Raw genomic sequence first — 20,537 nt, forward strand, 5'->3', positions numbered from 1 at the left:
ATGACAAATGAATGGTTAAAGAAGCTATATCATTTATACAAAATGGAGTACTTTTCAATTATTTAAAAATAGATTTCTTTAAATTTATGCATTATTAACTCCAAAAGTTGTGGAAAAATTAAGTATTTGATAATTAATCTTGGATATATCCTAATAAAGCATACTGATATTATATTACTTATCAGCTTTTAAATAATACTTTTAAGAATGTATAAGTAGAAAAACAGTCTGATTGAGAGGTAATCTGTTCAGTATCCTACCACACATCCACATTTGTAGGATACAATTCTGAGAATTAGAAACAACTATTTCGGATTGACTAGACTGATGATTATCAGTCATCCTGATAATCATCCTTGAGCAGGGTATGACTCTTGAGTCAGGATCCTGTGAAGGGACATTCTATCTTCAGACTAGCCTTGCTGTTCAGTTGGAGAACAGTGATAGTGGTTGTAGCCTTTTCTTAATCTGTCCTGAAGTACAGGCAAATTGGAAAGCTGGAGTCTTAGCCCCTGAAACAACCAGATAACTACTTCTCCAAGGTAATTTTGTGGCTTCACTCACCTCCACAGCAAAGATTTGCAGATAGGTACTTTGAAAGCTTGAAGAACTTTCATGAGGCCCACTTTCTCTCAATTGGTTAGGAAGATAATTTGTTTGTCTTGTGCTTCTTGTGAACTCTTTATACATTAACACCATTTTGTGTGTGTGTGTGTGTGTGTATGCTTGTGTACACACTAGCTTCTTTTTGTGTATTTTCTGTTTGTCTCTTTCCCTTTGTGGGTATGGCCTGTTAGTTTGTTTATTCCCTCTGTGTGTATGTTATTTTTGTGTTTGTAATAACAAAATACCAATGTGCTCTTCTTGGTTTCCTTGGAATTTCAAGTAGTAACTCCCTGCTCTGCAAAGACCAGCAGTCAGAATTAAGTCACAGCCAGAATCTACATCCTACTCTGAAAGACATCTATAGCAGAAACATCTAAGAATATCAAAGATGGGGGGACTGGGTGGTAGCACAGCAGGTTATGTGTACATGGCACAAAGTGCAAGGACTGATGTAAGGATCCTGGTTCAAGCCCCTGGCTCCCCACCTGCAGGTCTGCAGGTGTCTATCTTTCTCCACGTCTGTCTTCCCCTCCTTTCTTGATTTCTCTCTGTCCTATCTAATAACAACAATAGTAATGGAAAAAAATAACAATGGAAAAATTAAAATAAAATAAAAGAATCCCAAAGATGTACCATGGCAATTGCTTTGATGTAGCCTAAGAGCTGTGCAAAACTGCAGTGGCAACTCCCACCTGACAAGTACATTGCTATGAAGGAGATTTATGGAGTAACGTCTTTTATTCTATAGTTAGATATTTGACCTCTTAGCTTGACGGTCCCTCTGATTTTTGTGTACTCTACATGTAATCCCAAGTAAAGCATAGGTTCAACAACTATATTGTAAATCTTCATCTGCCCAAATAAATCATTTGAAGAGAAACATTTATGAAGTCTTCAAAACATTAGTCTACATGTTCAACAGATGTGTTTAGTGAGAGATACTTTCAGCCAAGAATACTTTATCCTGCCAAATTGTCACTCAGATTAGATGGAGGGATAAAAACTTTTTCAGATCAGAACAGTTGAGACAATCAATTATCACCAGAACTGTTCTACAAGAAGTTATAAAAATGACCCCTATATGTAATAGGAAAAAAAGACAGCCACACATAAGAATATACAAGTTTAAAATAATGGTATTGAAGTATCTTAAATCCACAATATCACTAAATACCAATGACCCAAAATCACCCATTAAAAAGCAACAGAGTAAGACTAATCAGGAAACACAGCCCAACCAGGTACTGTCTGCAGGAGTCCTACTTAGTGCAACATGACAAAAAAAGATTTAAAGTAAAAATATAGAAAATCATCATAAGACTGAAGCACCACAAAAAAAGGCAGAGGCAGTGACAACTATACTCACATCTAATAAAAGACATTATATTAAGAGGGGCTGGGTGGTGGTGTACCTGGTTAAGTGCAAATGCTATCATGCACAAGGACCAGGGTTCAAGCCACCACTTCCCACCTATGGGAGGGAAGTTTCATGAGTGGTAAAGCAAGTGCTGCAGGTGTTTCTGTGCCTCTCCCTTTCCCCTCTACTACCTTCCCTTCTCAATTTCTATCTGTCCTATCGAATAAAGAAAAATATAAAATAAAAATCAAATAAAAGAAAGTCTTCTACCAAGGAGATGTTCTTTAATTTAAAAATATCTTAATTAAGCAAAGATAGGAATAGATATTATATAATGATTAAGGAAGACTCAACAGGAGGACCTGACAACAATTAAAATCTATGCTACAATAAAGGAGCATCAAAATATGTCAAGCAACTACTGAGAGAGCTACGGTGACATAATAACAGTAGCAGCACAATAACAGTATGGTATTTGAACACCCCACTCTCTCGAATAGACTGATCAGCTAGGCAGAAAATTAATAAGGAAGCAGAAAATTAATAAAGAATAAAATGAAGAGTTAGATATTTTCCTTCCATTAGACGTCTTCAGAGCCTACACATCAAGAAACTTGAATACACATTTTTCTCAAGTAAGTTTGTAACATTATCAAGAATGCACCATATGATAGACAACTAAAACAGTATTAATAAATTCAGAAGTTTAGATAATATTCCGGGCATCTTTTCAGACAACAGTGGAAATAAGATAATAATCAATACAGATAGATGAAAATGTGAAAATTCAGGGCCAGGCAGTGGTGCACTTGGTTAAATGTTTACATTATAGTTTACAAGTACCCAGGTTCAAGCCTTTGATCCACATCTGCAGGAAGAAAGCTTCACAAGTGGCGAAGCAGAGTTTCAGGTGTCTCTCTCCTCTATTCCCCCCTCTCAATGTCTCTCATTTTCTATCCAATAATAAATAAAAAAATATTTAAAAACAAATGTGAAAATTCCATACTGTTAGTTGACAACTATTGGACCAAAGAGAAAATGAAAACAAACACAAATTAAGACATGAACTAGTAGGACCTATGGAATATGACTACAGCATTTCTAAGAGGAAAATTCACAGTTATATAGGCAAACATCAGAACACAACAAAAAGCTCAAATAAAATCCTAACTTTGCACTTGAATGAACTAAGGGCAAAGGAAACTCAAAACAAGTAGCAGTGAAACAACAAAAACTAGAGATGAAATTAAAACTATGAAAAAAAAAAAAAAGAATAGACCCAAGAGTCAATTCTTGGAAAGATTCAACCAAACCAGAGCTGAGTGGTGGCACACAGTGTTGAGCACATATGTCACCATACCTAAGGATTTCAACCATGCCTTGGTTTTAACCTGCTAGAGTGAAGCTTCACAAGAGGTCAAGCAGTTCTGCAGGTGTCTCTCTATCTCTATCTGCTCCTCCCCTTTCAATTTCCCTATGTCCTACCAAGTAAAAGTAAAGAAAAAGGGCTGAAGAGAGAATGATAGTAGTTATTCAGAAGACTTTCATGCCTGAGGCTTTAAAGTCCCAGGTTCAATCCTTAGCACTATCATAAGCCAGAGATGAATAGTACTCTTATACTTCTCCATCTGTATATTTCTCTCTGTAACTCTTTCTCTAAGATACAATACAAAGAAAAAAAAGAGGAACAAACGCTCACTAGTAATGGTGGATTTCTTATGCAGTCACCAACCCCTATGTGATAACCCTGCTGGAATATGAATGAACAAAACTGATAAACCCTACAAAAAAGGGAGAAGGAAATCACAACAGATATTGTAAGAACTCAGTGTCATATAAAATTTCTATGGATAAGCCACCAAGATGGAAAACCTAGAAGAAATGGGTGTGTTCTTAAGAGCATATAACCTCCCAAAGGTGAATCAGGAGGACCAGAAGACAGAATGTGTAGACAAAAAAATAGAAATAGTCATCAAAGTCTTTCCTAACAACAAAAGTCCAGCACCAGATGGCTTTACAAATGGATTATTCAAAATATTTAAGAAATAATTGCTACCTATACTCCACAAAGTATTCTAAAAATTCAGGACATAGGAATACTCCCAAATACTTTTTATGAAACCAACATTACAAAAAGCAGGCATACAAAAAGCAGGCATAGGCACAACAACAGCAAATACAACAGATACAAAAAGCAGGCATAGGCACAACAACAACAAAAATACAGACCAGTATCCCTTTTGAACATAGTTGCTAAGATGTTGAATAACATTCCAGAAAACTGGACATACGGTATATTAAACAGATTGTACAGCACAATTAGGATTTATTCTAGGGATGCAAGTCTCATTTAATTTACATAAATTGATTGATGTAATCCCCCACATAAAAAGTAAAACAAAAACTAAATAATTATTTAAATGATGAGAAAGCTTTTGACAAGATTCATTTCCTTTTCATGATCAAAACAGTAGTCACAATGGGGACTGACAGAAAATACCCCAGTCTAGTTTTAAGTTTAGTTACATCAAATCTACAATCAGCTTTATACTTGATGGTGAGCAATTGAAAGCCTTCCATCTTAGATCAGGTATAAGGCAGGGGTGCCCACTATAGCTAGTACTAATTAGCATAGTCAATGAAGTCCTAGCTATAACAATTAGGCAAGAAAAAGGAATAAAAAGGACAAAGACCAGAAGATAAGTAAAGCTTTCACTTGTCACAAATGACATAGGGTACATATAAAAACCAAAAAAAAAAAAAAAATCCAGCAGAAAACTCCTAGAACTTGTCAAATATATCGTAAAATAGCAGGGTACAAAATTAAGAAATAAAAGTTAGTAGCATTACTCTTTGCAAATACAAATCCAGATGAAGAAATTAATAAATCAACTCTACTTATAATAACAACAAAAACAATAATTTGTCTAGGAATAACACTAATGGGTGGATAAAATGCTTATATGCTGAAAATTATGGACCACTACTTAAGGAAATGAAGAAATATACAAATACATGTAAAAGTATTCCTCATTCTTAAACTGAAAGAGTAAACATTGTTAAAATGACTATTTTATCCAAACCTTATATAAATTTAATGCAACCCCTATAAAAATTCCACCAAATTATTATTTTTTTTATTTATTTTTTTTTAAATATGCTCCATGTGAAAAGAGCAGTTTCTTTTTTTTTTTTTTTTTTTTTCCCCTCCTCCAGGGTTATTGCTGGGCTCGGTGCCTGCACCATGAATCCACCGCTCCTGGAGGCCATTTTTTTTCGCCCTTGTTGACGCAATTCGTTGTTGGATAGGACAGAGAGAAATGGAGAGAGGAGGGGAAGACAGTGAAGGGGAGAGAAAGATAGACACCTGCAGACCTGCTTCACCGCCTGTGAAGCGACTCCCCTGCAGGTGGGGAGCCGGGGGCTCGAACCGGGATCCTTACGCCGGTCCCTGCGCTTTGCGCCACATGCGCTTAACCCACTGCGCCACCGCCCGACCCCCCCACCAAATTATTTTAAGGAAACAGAGTAGGGGCCAAGTGGCAGCACATCTGGTTAAGTGCTCACATTACAGTGCACAAGGTCCCAGGTTCAACGCCCTGGTCCCCACCTGCAAGAAAGCTTCAGTAGTGGTGAAGCAGGGCTTCTGGTGTCTTTCTGTCTCTTTCCTTATCACTTCCTATCCTCTCAATTTTGCTCTGTATCTATCCAATAATAAATAAATAAATAAATAAATAAATAAATACATTTTAAAGGCTAAAATAATTTTAAAAAGGAAACAGAGCAAAAGTTTATCTGAAACCAGAAAATACCCAGAATCACCAAAGCAATCTTGAGATAAAAGAACAAGCATAAAGTCACCATATTTCCTAACCTGAAACTATACTATAAAGCTGTCATAATTCAAACAGACTGCTACTACACTAAAAATAGATACAAAGTTAAAGGGGATAGAACTGAAAGCCCAGAAATAAACCTTCACCCTTTGGACAACTAATTTTTGACAAGGGAGTGTAAAATATTTAATGAAGAAAGAAGATCCCCTTTAAGAAATGGTGCTGGGAAGATTGGGTTGGAACATGCAGAGGGATTAACAGGACCATCACATTTCTTTTTATTTTTTTAATTTTTTATTAATTGACCATCACATTTCATGAACAAAATACAACTCTAGATGGATTAAAAGCATAGATGTTACAACAGAAACCATCAGATGTGTAGAAATAGACATTGACAGAACAATCTACAGTGTTTGCTTCAGAAGCACTTTAGAAGAATCAAGTTCAACAGCATAGAAACAGAAAAAAGAAAAACAAACCAATGGGATAAGATCTAACTGAAAAGCTTTTGCACAGTGAAAGGAACCATCACAAAATAAGAAAAAGACACCCTACTAAATGTGAGAAGATTTTTTTATGCCATATATGAGAGAGGGCTAATAATAATATATATATATATATATATATATATATATATATATATATATATATATATATATGTACAAACTTACAAAGCTCAGAAGAAACAGTAGAAAACATTAAAAATAATGAGGGCAGGGTTGGGTGGTGCATGCCTGCTTGAGCACATACATCAGTTGTACAAGGACCTGGATTTGAGGCCCTGCTCCCCACCTGTGGGGGGAAGCTTTATGAATAGTGAAATAGTGCTTCAGTTGTTCTTCTTCTTCTCTCCCTCTTTATCTTCCTCTCCTCTCTCAATTTCTTTCTGTCTTATCTAATAAAAAGGGAGAATAAAAGAAAAATGGCCACTGGAAGAGGTGAAATCCTCATGTAGACAATGAGCCTCAGCAATAACACTAGGGGTGGGAGGGAGAAGGAACATGAGTAGAATTTTTATTAAAGAAGAGATCCAGACCACTATTGACATATTAATAAATATTCAGTCAGTGATTATTGGATAAATTCAAATAAAGGCAACAATAAGATAAGACTTTACATCTGTGAGAATATTATACATAAGAAATGACAGCATCAAAGACTGGTGAAGATGTGGAAAAGAGAAACACTCCAGTTTTGGTGGAAATATAAACTGGTCCATCACTAGTGAAAAATAATCTGTAGATTTCTCAGTACTCTAGAAATGAATATACTCTACTATCTAGCAGTTTTCTCCTTAAAATATATACAAAGAACACAAAGAAAACATGTAACTAAATAAACCCATGTATTCCTATTTTCATGACAGCAATTTTTAGTTGCCTAAAACTGAAAATAAGCAGATGCCCCAGGAATAGATAAGTGGATAAGGAAATCTTGGTATATATACACAGTGGAATACTACTGAAATGTAAGAAATGATTAAGTGTTCTCTCAGCCCATATCTTGGGTAGAGCTTGAAGGAGTCCTGTTAAATGACATGATTAAGAAGAATGAATACCAGGCGATCTCAGTTATAAATGGTACTTAAAAAGCAAGGGAAGAAAATGGGAAAATAATATTTATTATTTGACCAGTCTCCACCAGTTTACTAATATTGATGGTCCACAATAGGTATCAATTCTTCTGAGCATTCACATTGACTTAATAAAACTGTGGATTATTATTGCTGCTCGCAGATACTAAAAAATATGCAAGTCATCTAACTTTTCTGAATTTAAATCTTCCATGGTCTCTGAAAATAGCCTCTGACCATCTGAACATACACAGATAAATTAAATGTTTGATTTTAATCCAATAAAGAACAATCTAGACAAACTAAAATATTTTCTATTGTTTTATTGAGGAGACAGTAAGAATGATTTAAAGAGCTTAGTAGATCAAGTTATGTATGGGAATGTGATGATATGTATTTATATTTTATCAATTTCTACAAATTTTCTAAATTATACATTGCATCTAACAAATGGGTAAGTATTTTTTCTGTGTCTATGTTAATATTCTCTATGTACCACAGGTAGAAAGCTAGTTGCAATTTTTATCTGATCTGTGCAGTAGTAGAATATGAGAATCAAAAAAGATATTAGTGGGATTTTCCATACTATATGAAATACTCTTCTGACTTTTTATTCTCTATAGGATTGCTTTCATTTCACAAAATAGTCAGTTGTTAAGCAAAACTGAAAACATACGTTTAGTATGTATTGTTATAATACTCCAATACAATAATGTTTCTATTATGTAGGCACTTATAATATTTACTAGTTATTAGCATAAGCATTCATCACCCTACTATACTTCTTGACAGGTCTGTTAATCATTGCATCTTCACCACTCAATCCTCTACCAAACTCATAGCAGGTTTGCAGCAAATGCTTACTTCCTGAATGTATTAACAAATGAATGTATGAATGATTCAATGATTAATTTCTGAAATTTTGCTTCTAATTATCAGAGTTTCATCTATGAACTCTACATATCTATTCATAACTGCTAATATTAATGCTTTAGCTGATTTAATTCACTCTAAAAAACTACTTCATGCTTAACGAGAATATTATTTAAGCAACCAACTGTGAGTAAATGTGATATGTTGAAATAAGATATAATTTCCAACATTCATGAAGGACAGATCTACTATGTGCTGGGGTGACTTTAAAAAGTTCTTAAGACCACAACATGTTTTCATTCATTTTTTAAAAAGTTATCATTAACATGACTGATCACTCAAAAAATATGAATACTTTAAAGCATCTTTTGATGTGTTAAATGTTTCATGGACTTCTTGATTATGTCATACAATTAGATGCATCAAGATTGAAGAGTACTCCAAAAATAAATGTGGAAAAAAAAGCACAAAGGAAAGTGTCAGGAAATTGCAGTACTAAAACAAAAGTAAACACCAAAGAAAGCAATGAGCAATGATTAAACTCATGGGAAAATAATGATAGATTGCAGCCTATCTTATTGGATGGAATATTTTTATTTTGCACCATCTATATTTAAGATCTCAACCACATGTTACAGATCTGTTGAAACATAATACTTGTGTTTCTTTTCTTTTATTGCTCCTAATTACAGTCATTTCTACACTGTTATAACCACTACAATCCTGTAGTCATCAGACTACTGGAAACTAGTATCATTATGTCTCATCACAGAACTTACATACCGCAGAGAAACAGCAACTACCATCGTGAAGCTACACAGCTGATCTATGGAAGTTGATCTATTTCCCCTTAGTTTCACAGGAAGCAGTTCCATGCTGCTACTAATAGTGGATACAGTGATATAAACTTAACTGTCTGAATCCTACTTATGAGATAGACACTTTAGTATCCTCACCTATGATAGGAGAGCCAAATATTCTACTTAGCTACTGTTTCCTTTTTTTTTTTTTATCAGAGCATTATTGACCTCTGGCTTGTAATGAAGCATAATCATCATGTTATCTCCCCAACCTCACAGCTTAGAGACCGTTAAAAAACACAAAGTCAAGTTAAATAACTTCTAGGAAATTATTTATTATTTTAGGTCTAGATTCTAGCAGTCAAAGAGCTTTATTGATACTTAATCTGAAACAGACCCTCAAAGTCCTAAGAAGATCTTGGTGAGAGTATTTTTGGGCTTAGTGAACAGGTTACTATCATTAATTATGTTCCAAACAGAAGTTTGGAAATTACTTATAATATTGCATAGAAACTATATTTCAAATTAAATCTTCTGTCATATGAAAATCTAGATTTCTAAAATTAAATTGATTATATTTTACTATGAATGTTGTCTTTTCTCTATTTTTTTCCCAACATTTTCCCCAAGAGAATCAACTTATTTCATATCTAGATGCTTACAAAAACTGTAAGTAGTGGAATGACAACCCTTCAGCTTCATTACTCGGGTGAGACCTTTCCTTTTATAGTACACTCTAATTTCATCTCAGGTGGTTCACTTTCTAACAAAGTCCCAAAACCTAGATATACACCAGTTTCTGTGAGAGAGAGTTTATGTTCACATGTATCCATAAACTACTGCAAAATATATACCTGAAAGCAGAAGTACACTAGAGTTTGCAGTGAGTACCTCCCTAACACTTCCTCTCCACTATTCCAAGCTTTGGATCCATGATTGCTCAACAATTTGTTTGGCTTCGTATATTAACTCTCTTTTCAATCACCAGGTTCCAGATGCCATCAGGATGCTAGCCAGGCTTCCCTGGATTGAAGACCCCACCAATGTGTCCTGGAGCTCAGCTTCCCCAGAGACACACCCTACTGGGGAAAGAGAGAGGCAGACTGGGAGCATGGACCGACCAGTCAATGCCCATGTTCAGCGGGGAAGCAATTACAGAAGCCAGACCTTCTACCTTCTGCAACCCTCAACGACCCTGGGTCCATGCTCCCAGAGGGATAGAGAATGGGAAAGCTATCAGGGGAGGAGGTGGGATATGGAGATTGGGTGGTGGGAATTGTGTGGAGTTGTACCCCTCCTACCCTATGGTTTTGTTAATTAATCCTTTCTTAAATAAAAAAAAAAAAAACTGTAAGTAAAGGTAAATCATATTTTATTTAAAAAAAAAACTGAAGCAACTAGGGGACATTGCTCCCAAGTGATAGATTAACATCATCATTAGTCAACTGAAGTATGACAAACATAATTCAGATTCAAAAATAGATGAGGAATGCAATGGAATTTATTAAATTGAAAGTAAATGACATGTTCATGACAGATGCATGCAATCATATCTTATTTCCAGGAGCTTATGAGCCCCAAGTCATCTTTGACCCATATTTCCATATTAATTAGGTACACTTTACCTTTATTGGTATTTTAGGTTGAGGAAGTATTTTTCTTCACTCCTTTCCTTTTTTCACTCAGTTTTTTTTTTTTTAGCTTTTATCACTTCCTATTTTGACTTACCTTCTTATTTGATGACACTGAATCTAAAGGACTTTTATTTATAAATCCTACTTTTTCTTGATAATTCGTAAAACATGTATTTGAGGACTAGCCCTTGATGTCAGAACTGTCTAGTTTCTTGGTTTTATTTCCCTATGAAATTTGGGACCTTGAATAAACTGATCTAATATGGAATTCTCCCTAGTCTTACTTCTTATAATTAAGACCTTCTTGTCTTGTGTCATTAACTCTTCTGCAATGTACTATCCACTTGGATAACAGTGAACATTAGTGTCTTAGAGCTTACAAAGTAAACATTAAAATTGTCCTCCTCAATGGCACATTTCTCCTCTAGCTTCTCCCTCACATCTCTCATTTATTTATTTATTTACCAGTATTATTGTGGCAGCTCTGTGTCTGCACAACGACCACACTGCTCCTAGAAGCTATTGTGTTCTCTTTATTTCTTTGTTTCATTATTTTTTATCTTACTTAAAATATTTTTTTAATATCATCAGGTTTATCTCTGGGCCTTGGTGCCACCAAAACAAATCTACAGCTCCTGGTGGCCATTTTTTTTTCTTTTACTTCATAAGACAAAGAGAAATGGAGATGGAGAGATAAGGAGAGAGACAGGCACCTAACTAGTTGTTTTTTACCTCACATGAAACTTCCCCACTTTAGGTGTGGTGCAGGGGCTCAAATCCCATTTTTTTGCACATGGTTTAACATGTGTGCTAAATCAGGTATGCCACCATCTGGTCTCCTTCTTTAATTTTTATAGGGGTGAGATAAAAAGGAGAGACAGGGAAGAAAAAGAGTGATATAACCTGTAGAATTGTTCCATCACTCATAAAGCTTCCCTTATACAAGTAGGGATAAGGGTTTGAAAGTAGGTCCTTGTGAGTGCTATGTGATTTATCTGGTGAGTCATCACCCATTCTTCTCTGTTCTTGTTTTTTTTTTTCCTGTGTTTTTCTTTTCTTTTTTAAAATTTATTTATTTATAAAATGGAAACACTGACAAGACCATAGGATAGGGGGTACAATTCCCACCACCACAGCTCTGTATCCCATCTCCTCCCCTAATACCTTTCCTATTGTTTATCCCTCTGGGAGAATGGACCCAGGGTCATTATGGTGTACAGAAAGTGGAAGGCCTGGCTTCTGTAATTGCTTCCCTGCTGAATATAGGCATTGACAGGTTGATCCATACTCTCAGCCTGTCTCTCTTTCTCTAGTGGGGCAGGCCTATGAGGAAGCAGAGCTCCAGGACAAAATTGTGTCTCTGTTTTTATCTAAGATATTTCTTGATAGCTTGGGAAATAGTCCAACTGGTAAAGCACTAGATTTATGTGCCTGCAGTTCCCAGCTACATTCTTTGTGTTACAAGTACCATAATGATACTTTAATTTGTCTTCTTTTTCTCTGTCATGTGAAAGCACACTCTCATATGTAATAAACAAATATAAAAAAAAGTTATTCCTTGAAAAAAATTCTTTTTTTCTCAGCAGTACTATGCCTCTCATCTTTTAATATACAACTCCAGTTAGAATTTTTGCTGCTGTTTGCTTATGACTTCCAGGCTCTAGAACTGGAGAAGTATATCTGTGCTCATTATAAGCTTCCCAGTTAATGACATTTTGACAGAGCCTTCTGAATTAATTTAAGGAAGCAGTGATCATATCATTTCAATCTTCAGCTTAGATCTCATTATTCCCTTTCTACTATAATTGGAATGTGATCCAAATTTACTAACGCAACCTACAGGGTCCAAATTAGTCTATACCTTGCCCCCTCCAAATTAATCTCCATTATTTTTTCTCCCAAAACAGCTTCCAGACAAATAACACCTTCCTAGAAAATTAGATAGTATATATGTCTTGCATTATATTTTTAATAGGCAACATATTTCTAGAAAATATTAAATTTGCTTCCATTTCAGAAATGTGTCTTTTATTCCCTACTTATCTTCTGTTTTAAATACTCAAGTATTAGTTCAAATAATACCTACTCAAATTTCCTTTGCTTTATAAGCCTAAATATGTACCACTGACCTATAAATTACATTTTAATTTATTCCATTTAAATTTATTTTATTATTTTAATGAAATCATAGTTCTTATAATTCTTTGACATTATAACTTTGGTCAAATGTATGTTTGTTGAAGACAAGAGCATTGCATGGTAGCTTCTCTCTCTCTCTTTTTCTTTATCTTTTGTACCAGTGTTCTTGGCAGATTTTTTTTTCCATAGATAGAGTGAGACAAGAGGGAAAAATAGCACAGCACAGAAATTTCCTTCAGTAAATTGGGGCTCAGGCTCAAACTTAAGCAACTGCACTATTCTGGTGAGCTATTTAACTAGCCTCATATGGCTAGTTCTATCCTCCACTCTTTTATGACAGTGAACCCCAAATTCAAGACTTGTCAAGTGTCAGCCTTTGCTGGCTGATAGGGTGTTGCAGAGGTGAGATCCTTAGCTGTAAGAAAGCATGCGAAGACAACATTGGTGTAGAAAGCAAGTATAAGTTTATTGTTTCTGTCAGAGCTTTTTATCATGCTGGCTGCTACAGTCAGATTAGACAAGTACAATGGTCCTTATATGAGAAGAGTAGTGTCAACTTTATATTATATATTAGTGCTAGGTACAAAAGGTACCCGGTGCAGAAAGTACCAAATATGACAGGGACTTTAAGCTAGTTAAACACATGTCATGATACAAGGTTACATCTGGAAGCCAAGGCTATAATATGGGCCTGTATTTGACAGTTCAGCCCACAATACTTATTTATATTTATGGGCTGATTGGGATACTGAATTACTAATGGCTGATAGTCTATGATAATATAATTTATTTCAATTTTATTTTATTTTTGTAGTATTGGGGTGTCACACATGCTCAGCTCCACTTGAATAATATTTCCATATATATAATTATATGTAAGTGTATATGATGTAGAAGAGAGAAATAATAAAATAGAGAAAGACACTGGGGCTGGTTGTGGTGCACAGGGACACAGGCTCACACGCCCTTGGTAGTCACCTGTGGGGAGGATGCTTTAAGAGTATTGAACCAGTGCTACAGGTATCACCCTCTTCCCTCACATCCCTCCTCCCTTTCAATTTCTCTCCATTTCTGCGCAAACTAAACAAACTACATGTGTTTAAAATAAAGAGGAAGATATCACAGTACTGACTCACCATCTATAAAATTTCTCCTGATGTTGTTATGCTTCCTCCTTGTGTTAGGACTTGAAGAAAGGGCTTTACCCATGGTAAGGTGTGTTTTATACTGAGTGATGTATCTTCCAGATCCTATTTTCTTCCCCTCCTCCTCCTCCTCCTCCTCCTCCTCCTCCTCCTCCTCCTCCTTCTTCTTATTGTCTGCAGTGTTATCACTGGGACTCGGTGCCTACACTACAAATCCACTGCTCCTGAAAGCCATTTTCCCATTTTGTTGACCTTGTTGTTAATATTATTGCTGTTGTGGTTGTTGTTGGATATGATAGAGATAAATCCAGAGAGAAGGGGGAAACAGAGAGGGGCAGAGAAAGATAAGACAACTGCACACTTGTTTCATTGCTTGCAAAGAGATGCCTCCACAGTTGGGGAGCCGGGGGCTTGAACCTAAATCCTTAGGAAGATCCATGGCGTTTTGCGCCAGGTGTGCTTAACCCACTGCACTACTGCCTGGCCCCCTTTAATTTACTTTTTTTTTCTTTTCTTTTTTTTTTTAATTTTTTATTAAGAAAGGATTAATGAACAAAAACATAAGGTAGGAGGGGTACAACTCCACACAATTCCCACCACCCAATCCCCATAACCCACCCCCTCCCATGATAGCTTTCCCATTCTCTATCCCTCTGGGAGCATGGACCCAGGGTCGTTGAGGGTTGCAGAAGGTAGAAGGTCTGGCTTCTGTAATTGCTTCCCTGCTGCTGAACATGGGCGTTGACTGGTCGGTCCATACTCCCAGTCTGCCTCTCTCTTTCCCTAGTAAGGTGTGCCTCTGGGGAAGCTGAGCTCCAGGACATATTGGTGGGGTCTTCAATCCAGGGAAGCCTGGCCAGCATCCTAGTGGCATCTGGAACCGTTGCCAGATGATGTAATCAGAGCACTCGCTGTTAGCAGCTTCTCAGTCCGCCATCTTTCCCCTCCCCCCCTTTACTTTTATCACACTTTATTTCTATCACACTCCAAGTCAAGTGGTTTTAGAAAAAGGAGAAATTTTGCTTTGGATGATGATAGAGTATATGAATAGAAGTTTGAAATGAGTAAACTAAAACATTTGTTTTTGTCATCTTAACAAATGTGTATCTGGATTCACTTCTCATTTCTACAATATGACAAAGTCTAGAGTTTTCAGATTCTCATAATTATTTTTCTGTTTGAGGTACAAATTAGTTATGTAATAAATTATGTTGATTGTTTTTTCATAAGCCACAAGGAGTAGATGTAGACAGTCTTTAATTGAATCTGATTCTGTTAGAGCACATACAGATTCAGCTGTAGTCAGTTGCTCTACAACAATTCCCATGGAAACCCACAAAAATGAGGCAAAAGAAGAAACAAAGATATTCAATAATTTTAGGATTTCAAAACATTGTTTTGAATCACTCACTTAAAAAAAAAAACTGTAGTGGGGGTCGGACAGTAGTGTAGCGGATTAAGCACATGTAGCGCGAAGCGCAAGGACCAAAGTAAGGATCCAGTTGGAGCCCCTGGCTCCCCACCAACAGGGTAGTCGCTTCACAGGCGGTGAAGCCGGTCTGCAGGTGTCTATCTTTCTCTGCCCCTCTCTGTCTCCCCTTCTTTTTCCATTTCTCTCTGTCCTATACAGTAACAATGACAATAATAGCCACAACAAGGATAAAACAACAAAGGAAACAAAAGAAAAAAAAAGCCTCCAGGAGCAGTGGATTTGCGGTGCAGGCACAGAGCCCCAGCAATAACCCTGGAGGCAAAAGATAAACAAAAAAATTGTAGTAAGGAGATAGTTTTTCTGTTATTACATTTTGATTAATAGTATAGTTTTCAAGTCTAAGTAAGCAGAAGCATGTGGGTACCCTTAAGCAAGGTAAGATGTAGAAAAATAGAGTGCAGAGACATGAGTAGATGAACTGGTTTTCTGGAGTCCTCTTTTTACTGAAACAATTCTATTTTATTTGGAGCTAGATATTTTATGTGGGGATTTTCCTTAGGTTATTTTCTGAGTGAAAGAAATTAGTCATTTCTTTCCTGTGTAGAAAATACAAAGATGTACCTCTCAAATTTCCCTGACAGAATATACTAGTTTCTAGGAGAGTGATCATATAACTGTCTCCAACTGTTCGCTTCTTCATGACCAGCCAAAGGAATTCTCTTGGAAAGGCCATCAGTCAACAACTTAACAAGATGGTGATCAAAGGGTCAAATCTTCTTCTTCTAGAGTTTGCCAAAGGGTCACATTATCTGTATCTAATGAAACTCTTTAGACAGCTCAACTAGAGATTCGTGTGGTTCTAATAATATCTGTCAGAAATAATTATTTCTTCTTCCTCCCTTTCCCTTTCACCAGTTCTGCCTCTCAACAAGAATTCCACACCCAAAATTGGCTAAGTATATGCTTCTCTAAGCTTAAACTGCAACACCTTGTTTTGTCTGTAGTGGACATTCATCACACTAGTTCTACTGTAGTCACCCATAATATCTATGATCAATGATCTAGCAGAGACAACAACAACAATAATAATAGTTATGACATCTTCTCTTCTCACTTTCTGCTACATCCTTTCTCGCTTCTATCTGATTTTTTTTTCTGTACTTCAATAATTAACCTACTTTATCCAGGGTTTATATTTACTTTATTTTTACCAAAACTCAGCTCTATCTTATGGTGGGGCAGAGGATTGAAACTGCATGATCACTATGCTATCTACCCTCTTTTCATATGTAATTTTTACTTCATTGGGTGCCCACTTTTTAATAATAATAGATTTTAAATATATGGCCTCAGAGTTTTTTGAAAATTTGAAAAAAATAAAATATAGTCTCATTCAAATGCACATGTACCTGGGTTATACTTACAGAATTACATGGATCTACAAAATTCCCAAAACTAACAAAAAGTGTGCTCTGAAATCCACAATTCCTGGACTAAATCACTGACTTATTACTGTTGGAAAAGGAAGAAATCATAGTTGGTAAAGAAACAGGGAGCAAAGAGACTGCAACTTATAGACAGAATATGTCTTTTCTGAAAATTTACTCAGAAATGTTTTGATAGCAATGACTGTTCAGGATAAGTTTCTATATAAATCTCATGTTCTCCGGGTATGTTTACTTTCTGTAGCTGAAGCTACTGTTAGAGAAAAATAATGAGAAGGCTATTTTTGATTCCTATAACTACTCAATAATGTTCACCTTCAAGTGATTACTACTTAGGTAGAAAAAAAAATGGAGAAACATGGAGATCTGTAGCTCATTAATGTGACTCTTGTGATCCAGGAGTTTTCCTGTTAACTAACTTTGTTGGAAATACACTTCATTTTTTATATATTCTGTACTGAGGTAAAACTGACTTCTAGGGGTCATGAAGAAAGATGGTAGAGTTAGCATAGGGTTGCTGAACTTGTTTTTCAAAAGTACTTGAACATAAATTATTTTTAAATGTTAATACATTTTTCTAAAGCTATATTAAAGTCAAATTTATATGTACTAGAGTATTTATTTAAAATATTAAATTTAATAAGTTTTGACATAGTCATGAACTTGTAAATCTTTATTGTAGTCTAATATGATCATAGGAGTTATTTTATATGTTTTTATAGTCTCTCCTGGCAATACTCATCTCTCCAGGTAGCTACTGATGTACTTTGCTTTGCAACGAGAACACTTGGGAGGTCAATTCCTTAGCAGTTAGGCAACTTCTAAAAGGAAATTGTACTGTTTCAAATTTATATTATTGAGACCATAATCTGATAGCTCAAGTTTTTATGTTATTTTATTTCATAATTAATTTGTGATTCATTAATTATATACATGTATATATATATATATATATATATATATATATATATGGCTTGCATCTGTCTGACTAATGTTATTATCTTTGTATATACCAATTTTTGCATTCATCTATTTATGTGTGTTTCAGTTATTTTTATAATTGCAGATAAAATTGGAGGAAACGTTTGCTCCAACACTTTATATTAAAAAACTGTATAGAATCACACACGTTTTTTTTTTACATTTCAGGCTATTAAGAATATACCAAAGAAATTAAGAGCCCCAAATTATCTCCAGGTCTATGTGAACTTATTTATATTAGTTTTTTAAAGAAAATAATAATAGTTACTATACAAAAAATTTATAATGAGTATCTGCCTGAGGATCAAAACTATTTTCTAAATTATCTATATGTGCTCCATCATCATTCATCTGTCACACCATTATTGGCATAGTGAATAGAATCTTTAAATGTGGGAAAATATTTTAGTAATGCTTACAGATTTGAAAATAACTAGTATAGACCATATAATTAAGATATAAAGTTTTATATAGCATGATTTAATCGTAGGTTCAGTCCCTGTGTGTTTTAAGCCATTTATTATTAAAGAAAAATCATATATAATTTTCCCTTATAGTTACACATACTAAAGGCACAAAACAGTACTTCAATGGAGTTATACATACATAGGGTAAAAAAAAAAAAAAACTTCAAGTTCCAGAAAACAAACTAACTCTTTCTAGAAATGAATTTGTTCAGTCAACTATAATTTTATCATAATATATTTTTATAGAAGTAAAACAACTGTAGCTGAATTTTATTTCTTAAAGAGGGATGTTGGGGAAGAAAATGTTGGTTGATGATTTAAGTGGTTATTTCCATAAGATTTAAAGTAGGTCAAGGAAGCAAGAACATATAACACACAAGTGTATGTACACTGCTTGAAAATACAAGAGTAGTCAGAATTTATCTTTTATAATACATTCAAAATAGACACAATAGTTATGGACTATGAAGGTAAGTAGAGCTTGTTGCTAACTGCAATAAAAGAGCAATATAAGGAGAAATTCTGAGCAGCAATTGAAAGACTTCTTTAAGAATGAACACACATGTCATCTCAACATGCTTCAGCTCAGACTGTGTCCAGAGACTTCAGGTGTGGAATGACAACCCTTAAGCTTCATTACTCAGGTGAGACCTTTCCTTTCATAGTATTCTCTAATTCCATCTCAGGTGGATCACTTTCTAACAAAGTCCCAAAACCAAGATATATACCAGGTTCTGTGAGAGAGAGCATATGTTCACAAGTATCCATAAACTAGTGCAAAATATATACCTGAAAGCAGAAGTACACTAGAGTTTGCAGGGAGCACCCCCCCCCAACACTTCCTCTCCACTATTCCAACATTTGGGTCCATGATTGCTCAACAATTTGTTTGGCTTTGTATGTTAACTCTCTTTTCAGCCACCAGGTTCCAGATGCCATCAGGATGCTGGCCAGGCTTCCCTGGACTGAAGACCCCATCAATGTGTCCTGGAGCTCTGCTTCCCCAGAGACCCACCCTACTAGGGAAAGAGAGAGGCAGACTGGGAGTATGGACTGACCAGTCAATGCCCATGTTCAGTGGGGAAGCAATTACAGAAGCCAGACCTTCCACCTTCTGTAACCCACAAGGACCCTGGGTCCATGCTCCCAGAGGGATAGAGAATGGGAAAGCTATCAGGGGAGGGGATGGCATATGGAGATTGGGTGGTGGGAATTGTATGGAGTTGTACCCCTCCTACCCTATGGTTTTGTTCATTAATCCTTTCTTAAATAAAAAATAAATTAAAAAAAAAAAGAATGAACATACATGACAACTAGTAAAGCAACAACCTATCAATCAGGTGTGTTTCCCATAAACTAAAGATAATCCACCCCCTCCCCTGAGTGTGTGTGTATATGTGTGTTTAGGAAACCATCACATCATTTGGATGAAAGAAAGTATTATCTCTTTTGTAGACATAGATTCAAATTTAACTCAGTACATGATATCAAGACTGTGAAACACTTTCTTTTTGGCTGATGTAATCATTTTACTATTTTGTTTTATTGGGGGGGTTAATGGTTTATAGCATAGTCTTTTTATTGTTGTTGTTTTTTATGTCATTGTTGTTAGATAGGACAGAGAGAAATGGAGAGAGGAGGGGAAGACAGAGGAGAGAGAAAGGTAGACACCTGCAGACCTGCTTCATTGCCTGTGAAGTGACTCCCCTGCAGGTGGGGAGCCGGGGGCTGGAACCCAGATCCTTACTCCAGTCCTTGCACTTTGCACCTTAACCTGCTTAACGTGCACTTTACCTGCTGTGCTACAGCCCGAATCCCTATAGTACAGTCTTCATGCTCTTTAACATATAGACATAACTTCTCATCTTCCCTTGACTGGTGCCTGGGAGAGACACAACAGGATCCCAATGTCTTTTCATACTGTTTCTTATCCTCCTTCCCCAGAGTCCTTTGCTTTGGTGCAATATGTCACAATTCAAGTTTCACCTTATGTTCTCCCTTGCTATTTATTTATTTTTGCCTCTAGAGTTTTTATGGGGGCTCTGAGCCAGCATTGCAAATCCACTGCTCTTGATACCCACTTTTTTCCATTTTTTTTCAACTTTTTTTAATTGTTTTTTTAAAAATTTTTTATTTAAGACAGGATTAATGAACAAAAACATAAGGTAGGAGGGGTACAACTCCACACAATGCCCACCACCCAATCTCCATAACCCATCCCCTCCCATGATAGCTTTCCCATTCTC

Source organism: Erinaceus europaeus, chromosome 4 (genome assembly GCF_950295315.1).
Source record: "Erinaceus europaeus chromosome 4, mEriEur2.1, whole genome shotgun sequence".
Classification (NCBI taxonomy): Eukaryota; Metazoa; Chordata; class Mammalia; order Eulipotyphla; family Erinaceidae; genus Erinaceus; species Erinaceus europaeus.